Genomic DNA, 12,520 nt, shown 5'->3' on the forward strand with positions numbered 1-12,520 from the left:
GAGAATTTCACAATTTTGTTGTGCAGTCTATGTGGAACATAAGTGGTGAATGTTGACCTGTTGAGTTATGTGGCTTTTTGCTGTACTGTAAATTCTATAATATTCTATGTAAGTTGTGAAGGCTGAGTTAATTGTTCAATAATGGCATTGACCTGCTCATTTCTGAGCCTTCAAAATTTGCACAGTTCCTCGACCTTAACAAGTCTTTTTGTTTTCATTCATTTACGGGACATGTATCTGACTGGATAAGCTAGTATTATTGCTAAGTACCAATTTCCCTTGGTGCAGTCCATGTGATATAAATACATCCAAAGTACTGTCTGGAAGGAATTTCCAGACTTTTCCCAGGAACAGTGAAGGAATGGTGATATCGTTCCAAGTTGGGATGTATGTGTTTTGGAGGGGAACTTGAAAGTGTTGGTGTTCCATGAATCTTCAGTCTTCCTCCTTAAAGCTGTAAACTGCTGTCAATGGAACGTTGGTAAGTTCCTGCAAAGTGACTCTATAGAAGGTATATATTGCTGCCAATGTGTTTCATTGATAAAAGAAGTGAATGTTGAATGTGGTGGATGGATTGCCGATCAAATGTGATCTAGATGATATTGAATTTCTTGAGTGTATTGGAGCTGCACTCATCTGGACACATTGTTCCACCATACTTAGATCTTTACCTCATAGATAGTGGACATATTCTGGAGAGTGAAGAGGTAAGTTATTCATTCTGAATTCCCAGTCTCCAGAAAATTAATAAAGTTAAAGAAGTCAAACATAAAATTTTGAGCATTAGAGAATCTATAGAATGCAATGGCAAGTGTAGCAAAATTTTAAACATTTTGTTATAATTTATTCACAGGATGAGGGAACCACTGGCTAGGCCAGCATTTATTGCCTGTCCCGAAATGCCCAAAGGCAAGTTAAGAGTCATCTACATTGCTGTGGGTCTGGAGTCACATGCAGGCCAGACCAGGGAAGGATGGCAGTTTCCTTCACTAAAGAACATTAGTGAACCAGATGGGTTTTTCTGACAATCAACATGGGCTCATGGCCATCATTAGACTCTTAATTCCAAATATTTACTGAATTCAAATCCGGTCACCCAGAACATTGCCAGGGTCTCTGGATTAACAATGTGCCTCCCAGTTTCAGACTATATTTTATGTCAGTGTAGTATTCTTTTGAATGGTTGAGCAGGTTGTTCATTTTGTGCATTAGTATTCACTTTTTGTGAAATAAATTGCCATTTGGACTGTCAAATTTCATTGTACAGTGGTAATTGAATGAAAATAATTTACTTGTAAAAACATCAGCACTTAAATATTAAGTGAGGTTTTTAAAATCTGTACTAATAAACAAAATAATAATTTAACTGTTCCAATGAATGGTCTATTTGTGTGTTAAATGAATTTTTATTATGTTTCTGAAAAATAGAGTATTATGTTTTGCTCTGACATCATTATCAATGATAGGCAAATGCGTTTTAAAGTGCGGGTACAAAAATATGTTCCAAATTCTCAGAAAACTATTCTTACATTTAAATTACCAATTACAAATTTTGTGAGAATTGTAATTGTCTTATGTAGTATTCTAAGGTCCGTACTAACAGCTGTCAAAACAAGTTCAATGTTGCAGAAGATAGATTCCTCCAGTGTATAGCTGGTTTATTTTCTTCCATTTTCTATCACAACACGCAATTACATCTCATATGAACACACCAGTTTAGGATGTTCAAGGCCAAATCATCTGAAATTATTATACAATTTGCCATGTGACAAGCTGCTTCCCAGTTTCCAGCCCTACCACCTGCATCATGCTCCATGACAACAGAGCCACATGACTGTTACTATGCACCGCATTGCCCGACAGAAGCAGTATTTTGAAATATTGATTCTCATCAATGAGAAAAGCCCAGGTTCTGCTGCATTGATGCTGTGATTAAAGGACTGCTAAAATTTGAAATCTAGATTTGAAATTTTCCTTAAAAAGTGAGCAATTTATGTTACGTTATTTTTTTAAAGTGGGTAATCAGTCAAGGTAACATAAATATATGGGAAATGCTAAGTTAGGTTTCATTTTCTTTAGGTAATTGATTTACTTCATTTTCAAAGGCAATGAAAATAAATGAAAAATAGACTCAACATTCTGGTTGAATGCTGATTATTACTGTTCAGTTGAAATATACAAAATCCTTACATGTTAGCTTTCAATTTAGCTGAAAATTCTCTTCAATGATCACATTATGATTCTGTGTGTGCTTTTAATTTGTTGCATATGTGTGCATGTCTGCATCCTGTGTGTTTAATCCTTGTTCTCTAATCCAGTGAAATTTGATGAGCAGTATTTCTGGGTTAATTGGATTCTGTATCTAGCTACTGTTCCTCCCCCACCTCAGCTTGGAGTGGATTTCAGTGCTTTTATAGGCTGCTTTCCATGACATGTCATAACCAGCTACCCATTTTCAAATGAATATTTTATTCTCCAGCTGGTAGGACAATTTTGAGTTTATCATGTAATTGCTTACCTTGCTTACTTTGGGGATGGCACAGTGGCTCAGTGGCTAGTACTGCTGCCTCACAGCACAACGGACACAGGTTTGATCCTAGCCTCGGGCGACTGTCTGCATGGAGTTTGCACATTTTCCCTGAGTCTGTGTGGGTTTTTTCTGGGTGCTCTGGTTTCCTCCCATATTCCAACAACGTGTAGGTTAGGTGAATTGGCCATGCTAAGTTGCCCATAATGTTAAGTGCATTAGTGTGGACCTTGTGGGGCCAAAAGGCCTGTTTCCACACTGTAGGGAATCTAATTTTGCTCATGGGCACCAAATTAGATTATAGTAATTGATGCATTATAGCTATATTCACCAAAAGATTCCAATTCTATAGGCTATAAAATCAAGTTAAATAACATATATGTGACATTAACTGCTGGAATTTTCTACATATCCATGAGGTATTATAATGATTTACAACCAAAATAGACTCGTCACATATCTTCAGTGCAAGAGATTGTTCTCCAGAGTCTTCATGTGATATATTTGGTACCTTTCATTCCATCCTGTTAGTCAGCATACATAACATGCTATTTTATTGTGAAAGACTGGACATTTTCCATGGTATTGTACATTGATTGTAAAGTAGGGCAATAATAAAAAAACAGTTACCTCATCATTTTATCAATATTACAACAAATTGTTCACACCGTTATCAATTCACCTTAAGAAAGTAAAACATTCCCTACATTTTGGTTTTAGCTTAATTAGTTAACCTGCCAAAATGAGTCAGATTTATTCATTATTTCAGGAAGAGAAATTTAAAAGAAACATTTGCAGAGTCAAAATGTGTAATTGAAATTAAGTCAGTGATAAACAACTAAACCTATATCTTTACAGGAAATAAGTATTAAAGCTTACTGTTAACTGTGAGTCATTTCTCACTGAACTTGGACATTATTTTAAAAGGATTTCCTTAAAATTGTTTATCATGTTCTTCACTGATTCAGTATTGAGGGAAAAATACTTGTACCTCATTGCAAGGATGCAATGAGGTACAAGTTTCTATGTTGTGTCTACTGAAGGTTATAGTTCAGACCAAGTTATGTGGCCTGTCAATCACATTGAAACAGAATCCATAGGCTTCAGCTATTCACGGGGGATTTAAAACCACTTAAAAGCCTTTTAGCAGCAATTTAGATTTCATTAATTTCACAGTGAATGCTGAGTACTTCCTTTTTTTGAGGTTGCAGGAGCACTGATCTTATGGTTTTGCTGTCCACATTTACATTCATTTTTTGAAGATGTCAGTTGGTCTCTTGTGGCACTTCTGGCTAGCCTAGGGCCTGGAGCATTATTATGTTTAGCTTATGTAAACTAAGACCCAAAATCACTGAATTCTATTTCCCTTTACAATCACTGTTTAGGTCCTCCCTTATGGCACATGGTATAAACAAACATCCTAAGTCCACTGGACATGGATTGCTGAGAAAGCTTTCTTTAGGATGTCAGCTGCTTGTAAATCTGGAGTTTCTGGCTTTGAGGAAAGGCCAAGTTATCCAGATTAGCACAAAAAAGCCGATCAGAAATGACTGCCATTTTTCTCCTTTTTATACTTTTAACAATGTTGAGCCCTGATGTCTGCAGGCTAATGATAGATTTAAAACATTGTCCATCCTGAAGGTTTGTTGTGGTGAGACAGAATTCTTGTGAGTACATGGATCATGCCCAAATAGAATTATTTCCTTTATCACTTTAGGTGATAGACCCAAAATCTGGGAATAACAGAATGTGTGATCCTCCTGTACCCATTTGGTATCTCAGGATCTGATATATGTGATGAAGAAACTGGGTTGTGGACACATGGAATTGAAGAATTTTAGATTCACTAGTTGTAACTTGACTTTAGGCTTTATCATCCCAACAGCTACACTTCAAGTTTGCGTCAACTGCAAATTTCAATATTGTGCTCAATATCAGCATCTGAGGCATTAATGTACATTAAAAACAAGCGTGTCTCTAGTAATGAACTGAGAGGAATCCCTGTTTCATCAAATCCCTACAGTGTGGATTCACTATCTTCTGAGATACCATTTGATTGGAACGTTGGTTTCTTTGCAATAAAAGCTAAGGATCTGCAAGACATAACATGGAGGTGCTGTAGCATCAGCACCATCTTTGGTGAACAGCAGTAAATGCAGTCTGACAACTGTACACATTCGCTTCTATCAGATTACGGATATTATATCGTTAAGATCATATATATGCCTTCTGAAAGATAAACAAAGTGGAATAGCAAGTTTGCTTATAGTGCTGTCCATCCGAGGTAAAATCTGTTATACTCCAATATGTTTTGAATGTTCAAGAATCCTTCTGTGCCAAATGGCATAAAATAAACTTTTCAACTGTTGCTGCAGCATGTCTTTTTTTCCATTTCATGTCGAACCCAGAAGAAAAAAAGTGCTATTTGAAGCAGTTCTGACAATCACTGGGGTGAAAGGAAAATGGATCTATAGTACTTCCTTTGAGATGGGCCTCTGGAGGCAGAACCAGCTATCTGACATTGCTGAAATAATCAAAATGAGACCCAACTGAAACTCCACTTTTAGGCCAGTTCAGGGCATTATTGTCCATGTGCCATTTGTTTTTCATCCTGTTGTATTTGTGCCAATATGAAGTAATTGTACAAGAGTTGCGGTTTTAATTTCTTATCATGCATAAGTATTGATCCTTATCCAGCCATTTTGTATATCTTCCCTAAATAAATCACAATACATTTGACTCCACATTCTAAGAGTTATGAGCATGCTCTCTTAATGCCTAAATCTGATGAAACTACTGCGTAAACTATTTGCTCAGCAACAACCAAAATACTTATGCATTAATATCACTTGTCAGTGTAACCAACATTGTTAAAGTGGGAATAAACAGTACAATTGATCTTCCAACGGTTGGTAAAAGCCAGAAATCAATACAATTGCAGAATATTTGGCTTGTAATTGAGGTTGACAATGCACAAATGGTATGATGCAAGATTAGCAAGGTACTTATCATAACTTGACAGAAAATAAAAGATTAACTTATGAAACAAAAGAAAAATATGTAAGTAAAAATTGTGTTTTTAAAGCTTTTGAAGAAAACAAAACCTTAATTTAAAAATAAATTATTTTAGTTGGTGTACTTGTTTCAATTTTTAAGTGACCAAACAGATTAGCTGCATGGTTAAAAGCAAGATATCAAGTTGTACAAGTATTTTATTAACAAAATGAGGAAAGAGTTACACTAATTAAAAGTGATTTGGGGATGCCGGTGTTGGACTGGGGTGTACAAAGTTAAAAATCACACAACATCAGGTTATAGTCCAACAGATTTAGTTGGAAGCAATAGCTTTTGGAGTGTTGCTCCTTCATCAGGTAGCTGTGGAGTGGCACTCTAAAAGCTAGTGCTTCCAAATAAACCTGTTGGACTATAACCTGATGTTGTGTGATTTTTAACTGAGTAAAAGTGGGCTCCCAGCAAGTGTATACTCAATTTTTAAAAAAATAATTGTTTTGCAGGATCTCTTTTGGTACTTCTCATAGAAAATCAACTTTTCATATGAAATTAAAATGGGGTAGTATAGGCCTTAGGGCCAATGAAAACAAAAACAAAAATCCAAGTTTGGGAATAGGGCCATCAAGTAGCAAGAATGAAAAACCAGTAAAACTGACAAAGAGACATTCTGTTCTGACCCAACCAGTATTCTTCAAAATGAAGGTCCAGTGTAACCAGTATGTCTATTTCCAAGTATTACTAACCTTTTCTTCTGGACATACCTAAGGCCCTTGCTTAATATGTCTAAAAATCTGTTTTTTATTGCCTAAAGAAATGGGTATCTTGCAATGCAATGAGTCTAACAATCTACACAGATTGGGTACAGGCATCTGCATGCAAATTGATATAGTTTTTACCTGAAAACCAGAACGACAAACACATTTTGTTAGTACTAAAATTTGATGGTCAAAGTAAGTGTGATACAACCAAGAATTGTCTGCCATTTGGTAACATATTACCAGTGCATTTGCAATGGTGTTGATCATGGCAATAACAGTTTATGATCTCCCTTCAGTACATCTTTATTGTCTCTATGGCACTAGATTTTCTTTCTGCCTCCCCTCTTTCCCACTCCTCATCTTTTCTCATCATCTTGATCATTTTGCTTCTTACTTTCTCCGCTCTTTTCTTTCTATCTTTAACTTCCATTTTAGATGGCAAATGGTGTAATGAAGAAGGGAGTTGCCTGTGGTTGCAAGTAACTGATTGAAAGTAACACAATTTGTACACATTGATGATATTCCTTGCATTCCGCTATCTGTTTGGTAACTCAATTTCCCATATTTCTCCTCCATCTTCAATCTCTTTCCCCTCCCCTCAAATTGTCTGCCCAACTATCCTTCCTGTTCTTACCTCTGGCACAGTCTAAGCAATCTTCCTACTTTGTCCAATTCCCATTGCCTCTTTGCCTATTGACTTCTTTGTCTCCTTCACAGTTATTGACCTTTCTTCACTTGTTTATCCTTTTAATGTCTTCTGATCTCTCACCCAATCATCACCTCTCCTGATTTACCATTCTTAATCCCCCATATTTTGGATTCCCCTTTGAGGTGATTGAAGTAGTAGCTAAATATTGTGCAGGAAGTAATGTTACACAAATCATGACAATGGAAAATCAGCATGAAATGGACAGAAAGAATCTTCTATCTGCACATCTGCACTTTAAATAATTAGGTTAGTAAATTACTTAATAATTAATTATTATTTCCCTTACATTACAATCTGAGACTGGCACAGTTGAGAACAAAGGCGAGTCAAACAGTCAGGGCAGGCAGGGACAAAGCAGAGAACAAGGTAGGACTGATAAATTAAACTGCATTTATTTCAATGCAAGAGGCCTAACAGGGGAGGCAGATGAACTCAGGGCATAGTTAGGAGCATGGGACTGGGATATCATAGCAATTACAAAAACATGGCTCAGGGATGGACAGAACTGTCAGCTTAATATTCCAGGATACAAATGCTACAGGAAGGACAGAAAGGAAGGCAAGAGAGGAGGGGGAGTAGCGTTTTTGATAAGGGATAGCATTACAGCTGCACTTAGGGAGGATGTCCCTGGTAATTCATCCAGGGAAGTTATTTGGGTGGAACTGAGAAATAAGAAAGGGATGATCACCTTATTGGGATTGTGTTATAGAACCCCAATAGTCAGCGATAAATTGAAAATTTGTAAGGAGATTTCAGTTATCTGTAAGACTAATAGGGTGGTTATGGTAGGGGATTTTAACTTTCCAAACATAGACTGGGACTGCCATCGTGTTAAGTGTTTAGATGGAGAGACATTTGTTAAGTGTGTACAAAAATTTTTCTGATTCAGTATGTGGATATACCTACTAGAGAAGGTGTAAAACTTGACCTACACTTGGGAAATAAAGCAGGGCAGGTAGCTGATGTGTCAGTGGGGGAGCACCTTGGGGCCAGCAACTATAATTCTATTAGTTTTAAAATAGTAGAGGAAAAGCATAGATCTAAAATTTGAAGTTCTAAATTGGAGGAAGGCCAATTTTGACAGTATTAGGCAAGAACTTTCAAAAGCTGATTGGGAGCAGATATTTGCATATGAAGGGAAAAGCTGGAAAATGGGAAGCCTTTAAAAATGAGATAACAAGAATCCAGAGACAGTGTATCCTGTTGGGGGGGAAGGGCAAGGCTGGTAGGTGTAGGGAATGTTGGAACACTAGAGAAATTGAGGTTTTGGTTAAGATAAAGAAGGAAGCATATATCAGGTGTAGACAGCAGAGATCGAGTGAATCCTTAAAAGAGTATAAAGGCAGTAGGAGTATACTTAAGAGGGAAATCAGGAGCGCAAAAAGGGGACATGAGATAGCTTTGGCAAATAGAGTTAAAGAGAATCCGAAGGGTTTTTACAAATAGATTAAGGACAAAAGGGTAACTAGGGAGAGAATAGGGTCCCTCAAAGATCAGCAAGGCGGCCTTCGTGTGGAGTCACCAGAGATGGGGCATAGAGTCATAGAGTCATAGAGATGTACAGCACGGAAACAGACCCTTCGGTACAACTCGTCCATGCCAACCAGATATCCCAACCCAATCTAGTTCCACCTGCCAGCACCCAGCCAATAGCCCTCCAAATCCTTCCTATTCATATACCCATCCAGATGCCTTTTAAAGGTTGCAATTGTACTGACCTCCACCACTTCCTTTGGCAGCCCATTCCACACCTACATTACCCTCTGCATGAAAAAGTTACCTCTGACCCTAAACCTATGCCCTCTAGTTCTGGACTCCCGCACCCCAGGGAAAAGACTTTGTCTATTTACACTATCCATGCTCCTCATGATTTTATAAACTTCTTTAAGGTCATAACTCAGCCTCTGACACTCCAGGAGAAACAGCCCCAGCCTACTCAATCTCTCCCTATAGCTCAAATCCTCCAAAAATGGAACATCTTTGTAAATCTTTTCTGAACCTTTTCAAGTTTCACAACATCCTTCCGATAGGAAGGAGACTAGAATTACATGCAGTATTTGAAAAGTTGTCTAACCAATGTCCTGTACAGCCACAATATGACCTCCCAACTCTTATATTCAATACTCTGACCAATAAAGGAAAGCATGCCAAATGCCTTCTTCACTATCCTATCTACCTGCGACTCCACTTTCAAGGAGCTATGAACCTACACTCCAAGGTCTCTTTGTTCAGCAACACTCCCAAGGACCTTACCATTAAGTGTGTAAGTCCTGCTAAGATTTGCTTTCTCAAAATGCAGCACAACGCATTTAACTGAATTAAACTCCATCTGCCACTCCTCAGCCCATTGGCCCATCTGGTCAAGATCCTGTTGTAATCTGAGGTAACCTTCTTCGCTGTCCACTAAACCTCCAATTTTGGTGTCATCTGCAAACTGACTAACTATACCTCTTATGCTCACATCCAAATCATTTATATAAATGACAAAAAGTAGTGGACCCAGGAAGTAGCCACGTATAAGTTGACTGCACCAGTGGAAATGTTGCTCACTAAAGTGGATCCAGAAGAGGCAAACTACTGGACACTGAAGGCAGGAAATAAAGGAACATAAGGACAGGAGTAGATCATTCAGCCCACTTACCTGTTCCTCACTATTCAATATGATCATGACTGATTGGAAAATGTAATACTTTTATCCATCCAGTCTCCAGAATGCACTAAAAATCAGAAATCCATTAATCTTTATTTTATGTATACTTAAGAACTGAGGCCTCTGAGATAGAGAATTCTGAAAGTTCAGAAACCTCTGAGAAAACAAAATCCTCCTCAACTCAGACCTAAATGGACAGGTTGGACTGAAGGGTCTGATTCCGTGTTGTACATCGCTATGACTCTATATAGAGAAAAAGACACAAAATTGTAGTTGCTGTACTTTCTATAAGCTTATGTTGGATTTCAAACTGATTATTTCTGTAAGACCTTTCAGAACCTATGAGATTGTGTCTGCTTTTTTAGAAGTGAAAGTATTTGAAAGTTGGAAATGCATGTACTGAAGAGAGCAGCACTGTGAGATAACTGGTTTCTGTTTGCTAAATATCATGACATGAGAACCTCTAGACGGCTAATCCTACAGCTGTTTAATTCCACAGATATCAATTATACCATACTGAACTGATATGGGAATATATATCATGATAATAGTCCATTTCAAGATGTGATAATGTCTCCTGCATGTAGTGCATGTAATTGAACAATGAACATCAGAACTGTCTATCCAGTAAGTTCTTGATCACATTACTGAAAATGTTCTGAATTTTATTCTGCCGAAGAAGGACTGCTTAGTCAGCTCACTGTTGATGTGAAAGAAAAACTGAGCAGGAATTGATTTCAAAGAAAACGTGTAAGACAAAGCTGGTGTAATTATGGAAAATTAAAAGAGAAACCAACCTAACAGGTGCATTTCTTCACAGAATTCCACCTCCATAACATGTCCAGTATATAATTAATAAATTACAAATAATAATGAGCAAATTATAACTTGGGTAAAATAATTGTTAAGCAATTATAAATCCCTATAATCATTTTTCTTTCAGCAATCACATTTTTACTTCAAATACATTGGAGTGATAAGGACTAAAACATGATAAAATGATGCCAGTACTTGCAGGATAAATAATGATTATATCCACTTCTCTACAGCTGCAAAAAGATAACACATTGCAGAGAATGGATGAACTCCTTGTTATGACGACTAAGATAACACATGTTAGTTCCTCCTCCGTTTAGCACCTGCACAAATAAAGCATTTAGCTGAAAGCTGCGCAATCATTATTGGAGGATATTTTAGTTTCTTGAAGCTAAGCAATTTGATAGTGATGATTTGTTTGTCGTTTGTACATTATTGATGAGGCATGGTTGGTAAATATTCAAAAGTCAAGGACTATGCATTAAAGGAGACCTTTTCACATCTTGGAATGAACCATTATCATGATACATATTCCCATATCAATTAGGTATGGTATAATTAATAACTGTGGAATTAAACAGTTGTCGGATTAGTAGTCTATAGGGTTCTCATGTCACAATATTTAGTTAATCTGAAAAGCAATGAAAACATATAATGGAGAGGTTGCCTGATAGTAATAATATGACATGTGATTGTGCTGTAGTTAGATTTTATTTTTGTTTACTCTTTTTTACAAATAATTTATATCAGCAATAAACATAGCTGCTGGGGTCAAGTTGTGGCTCTTTTGTTTTGCATTGAAATTGTCTATTGTAGAGGGCAATGCTGGTTTAAAAAGCAATGATATCCAATTCAAATCAAACATAAAATTGGAACCAGAATGTGCAGACTTGATTCCACTGAAAACATTATTATACAAATCTTTCAGGCAAAGTTTACAACAGATATTTGTATTTCACATGTGTATTGGCTGGATGAATGTAGTTCTAATAACACTCAAGGAACTCAACAATACCCAGGCTAAAATAACCTTCTTCATTGGCACCCCATCCACTTTGTTAAACATTCGCTCCCTCCACCACTGGCACAGACTAGCAACAATAAGCACAGTTTATATGGTGCACTGCAGAAACTCCATCAAAAGCACTTCCCAAACACATGACCCTGATCTCTTGGAAGAAAAGGCCGTTCTTGAGCACTACAGTGCATATTACTGCAGCTCATTCTGAGAATGTGGCAGCTTGGAAATGTTGCTTTCCAGTGTCAGGCATGCAATGAAATGCAGAAATGTAGAACGAAGATGAGATTTCAGTTTTTATCTACATAGCTTTGTGATCTGACATTACAGGGAGCCAGGATGCATGGAAGGGTCAAGACTTCAATAAAGTCAAATTTAATGTCAGATTGGTAGCATGATAAATACAACTGCCACTAGCAAGGGTTCACATGCAAAGCATTATATTCTGACCTCAAACAGAAACAGTAATTGACTCCGCCTGCACTAAATCTGACTGCAGCTATTTTCTACATTATTGTGCAGCTGGGTTTGGTGTAAAGGTGGCAATATTTAGATTTTGTGTCCTTCTAAGAGACTTGCAGGCTCTGCCTGAGATTTATCATGATTCCTCCTAGCATTTGTGTTCCCTTTATTATTGCTGTCCTTATGCCCCCATTACATTTTAGCCTTCCTTAATTTCCATTCATCCCTTTTCTAGCATGGTTAATGTCACTATTTTAATGTCACACTGAGATGTGAGGGGTAGGTTTTTATACAAAGAGTGGCAGGAGTCTGGAACACGCTGCCGCTGAGGTGGCTATGTTAGGGGCATTTAACAGACTTTTAAATAATCAGTCAAATCCATCGACCTCCCCCCACCCTGTCTCAGTCAAATCCATCGACCTCCCCCCACCCTGTCTCAGTCAAAGACGGTTGGAGGAAGAGCGCCTCATCTTTCGCCTAGGAACCCTCCAACCACAAGGGATGAACTCGGATTTCACCAGTTTCCTCATTTCCTCTCCCCCCACCCTGTCTCAGTCAAATCCATCGA

Source organism: Chiloscyllium plagiosum, chromosome 19 (assembly GCF_004010195.1).
Source record: "Chiloscyllium plagiosum isolate BGI_BamShark_2017 chromosome 19, ASM401019v2, whole genome shotgun sequence".
NCBI classification, from domain to species: domain Eukaryota; kingdom Metazoa; phylum Chordata; class Chondrichthyes; order Orectolobiformes; family Hemiscylliidae; genus Chiloscyllium; species Chiloscyllium plagiosum.